The 3462-nt window shown below is 30.1% G+C and overlaps 1 long non-coding RNA gene across 1 annotated transcript; it reads right to left on the bottom strand.

Annotated features, from left to right (window-relative positions):
• Positions 1-968: 968 nt before the first annotated feature.
• Positions 969-2400, bottom strand: LOC138896767 (uncharacterized). Its single transcript, XR_011410201.1, has 2 exons — positions 2216-2400; positions 969-1404 (listed from the first exon to the last, which is right to left on the bottom strand). It is a non-coding gene; the product is annotated as an uncharacterized lncRNA (long non-coding RNA).
• Between the last annotated feature and the right edge of the window lie 1062 nt (positions 2401-3462).

The following is a 3462-nucleotide window of genomic DNA, read 5'->3' as shown; positions in this document are numbered from 1 at the left end:
TGGTTTGATTATTAAAAAATTCGAACAAACCCGACCTATATACACCCGTGCCTATTATTTCAACCCACCAATCTGTTTCAAGTGTTTAGATGGGCGAGTAGTCAAAATGTACTTGTATTTTTAAGGTGCATTTGGTAATTCACTCTAAATAACTCCTTTTTTTTTTCACAGCCGACACGCTATGAAAATATAAAGCTGCTTGCCAAAATCAAATTGTGACGTCTCCCCCATTTGACTTGAATAACAAGTAACAATAATTATTTATTACACCAAATTCAACAAACTTTTGGATGGCCTATTCTTTTGGTTTTTGTTTTGTAGTAATTGATCACGCCATTTGTCCCAATTATTATTAGAAAAAGAAAAGGTAAAGGTAAAGAAATGGTCTACCCTTTTGTCCCTGTCAAAACGACAAATTCCTCATTTTTACTTGAATGAAAACTTTTAACCAATTATCTGAAGAACACCATAATAATCCACCAATCGCACATGTGAAGTAGGTAATAAAGTAAAAATCATGAGAAATTAGAATTTAAATTTCAGAAAAAATAAAAAATATTAGTAAGTGATTTTCTTTTATGCGCTGACAGGTAAAGTTATCTCATGAAACCGGTGAAAGGAAAATTGTTGAAGCGCCCAAGCTGGCTCGAACATTGTCGTTATAAAATAATACTAACAATTATGTATCAAAAGCAAAATTGACTCTGAGTGACCTATATGTCACGAGTTCGAATTGTGAAAGCAGTCACTGATACTTAAATTAGGATACGTTATCTATATCACGCGGCTCTTTCCTAAATCATGCGTGAATACAAGATGTTTTGTGTAGTGACGTGCCTTTCTTTTAGTTATGCATAAATCCCGAACAAATTAAAGAAAAAAAAAAAACCACCATGATAATAATAATAATAAAGAAAAGCAAAAAAAAAAAAAAAGAATCCACCAATCAATATCCTACAACACAGAAGAAAGAAAAAAGCTATACTTTTGTTCCTTCAATCCTTTTCTATTCCTCTACAATTGAATTAGAAAAACAGGGCACTCAATACAGATTACAGAGTCATCAATTGGCTAATTGAGTTATACAGACAACTCATAACAGGAACAAGAAATGAAAAATCAATAACCCCAAATAACAAAGAAAAAGATAAAATTCAAGAAAATGGGTAATTACTAATTATCATACAAATTCATTTTTTTCCTCTGATATTTCCTATAAATCCGTCAAAATTTTTACTGCCTCTTGTAAAAAAATCAAGATCGCCGAAATTACACTTATCTGTGAGCAGTGACCAACGTCTCAATAAATCTTAATCCATCAAATTTTGGAGCAAATTTATCTGAAGATGCAGGTGCTGACACTGACTTTGAAGAGTTTCCATCCTTCTTCTTCAAACTGTCATCCTGAATTATTTAATTTTTTTCCAAAAAGAAGAATAAAAAATTAAGCTTTTTCATTCTACAAAAAAAGGGACCGAAATTCAAGGGATTTAAAAATAAAATATAAAATAAAAAGCGTTTTTTCCATGCCACAAAATTTTAGTTAGGAGATGCGAAATTTTCTTTAGTACCAAAATAATTAAGAATTGGCCGATTCAAATAGAGTAATTACTTTTGACTCTAACCATATCCATTAGTAAAAATTATACTCAATTTTTTTTACTCAATGAATATATATATATATATATATATATATATATATATATATATATATATATATATATATATATATTAAGTATTAAAATTATATTAAATCTAAATCAATTATATCACAAATAACTAGTTAGCACAATTGTACACTATATCTAGTGGCGTGAAGCAACTTTTGAGTCTTTATACCACGAAAATTCCGCATCAATAAAATTCAACCGTTTATATATAACCAGAAATAATTATTTTTATCCTATTTTGCAGAATATAATTTTATGAAAGCATTCAATTAAACTATCTCCTAGCTCCGCCCTGTTAATCAAATGATTTAAAATTATAGATCTGTTTCAAAGTTTTGGTCAAGAAAAACAACAAGTGGAGAAGGTAATCTTACGCGGACCTTATCCCTACATTGTAAAGGTAAAGATGCGATTTTCAATAGACCTCGGTTCAAGGCAAGCATAAACATAACAGTTTAGAAAACGGGAAAGAAAAGAGAAAATCACAAAGAAAAATACTCCAGTTTTAACAGAATTAAGGGTAAAAGAGAAGGAAATGTTTTTACCTGATGACGAGAAATTCGAACTTTAGAAGAAGAAGAAGAAGCAGAAGAAGAAATAGCAGTTGCAGAAGCTGCAATTACAGAGGCAATAAAAATTCCTGATTTCTTCATTTGAGAGGAAGGGGAAATTTGGGGGGATTTTCCGGCGGAAAATTTTCCTGATTTTTTTGGTAGAAGATGAGGTGGGGAAAAGGAAGAAAATAATTGGATGAATTTATAGGAAGGGGAAGGAATTGGACAGGCTATATATGGGACCCACTACACACTGTCAGTATTCAGATTTAAGTACGCGGCAACTATTCTCTTCCCGACATTTTCGGCCTTAAATCCTTTGTTTGACTTGCGCATTTTCTATATTTTGATAGCTGAATAAAAACGCCATTCACAATTTTCTTACTTTTTTGTCCTTTTAATAAATCCGTGATAACTTCTTCTAGAAAAGTAACATGAATTAAAACGATTCCATTTAAATACGAGAGATCGATCTAAGATTTAAACTTTATAGTTTGAGATATTTTAAATTCACTGTTCATTTGATTTCTTGTTCAGAACATATTATTTGCACGTATCTAACTTTTTTTTTAACACATAGTTGTAGTTACTTAGTTTGGTTAAACTCAATCGCTGCACTATACATCCGTTTACATGCAGATCCAAAATTTGAACTTTAGAAGTTCATATTAGCAATTTTATAATATTTCATCTAATTTAATGGGTTTAAATTTATTATTTTTATATATATTTAATTAGACAAAATATATGGTATGAGCAAAAGTTATGAATTCATATGACCCCTATCTAAACTCATAGCTTCTACATTAAGTATGCCCCTGCATCTGTCACTGGTTAATGTAAAGAATATAAACATCATATTTAATTCAATCTCAAAAACTAATTCAAAAAGTAAAAAAATACTCGATATCATATAGTAGCAAAACAACAATGTATGCCCTCAGCCTCAACCAACACATAACTCTTAATAGTATCAGTTATCACAAGATCATAGGAAATTGAACTTGCACACGGCAATTCAAATTTTAGTCTTTTAGTTAGTTGATCGTATCTTTGGAGACAAGCTAGAGTAACGAGTAGGAAGCTTCAACCAACTAAATTATTTTTGCAAGTTTTTAAATAAAAACAGCTTTTAGAAAAAGAAGCTTTTAAAAAAAGAAAAAAAAGTGTTTTAATACAAGTATTTCATAAAAATTTCCAAATAGATGCACATTGGGACTCTACTTTTCCGGAGGTAT

Source organism: Nicotiana tomentosiformis, chromosome 8, assembly GCF_000390325.3.
Source record: "Nicotiana tomentosiformis chromosome 8, ASM39032v3, whole genome shotgun sequence".
NCBI lineage: Eukaryota > Viridiplantae > Streptophyta > Magnoliopsida > Solanales > Solanaceae > Nicotiana > Nicotiana tomentosiformis.
This window is presented reverse-complemented; position numbering and strand designations above follow the sequence as displayed.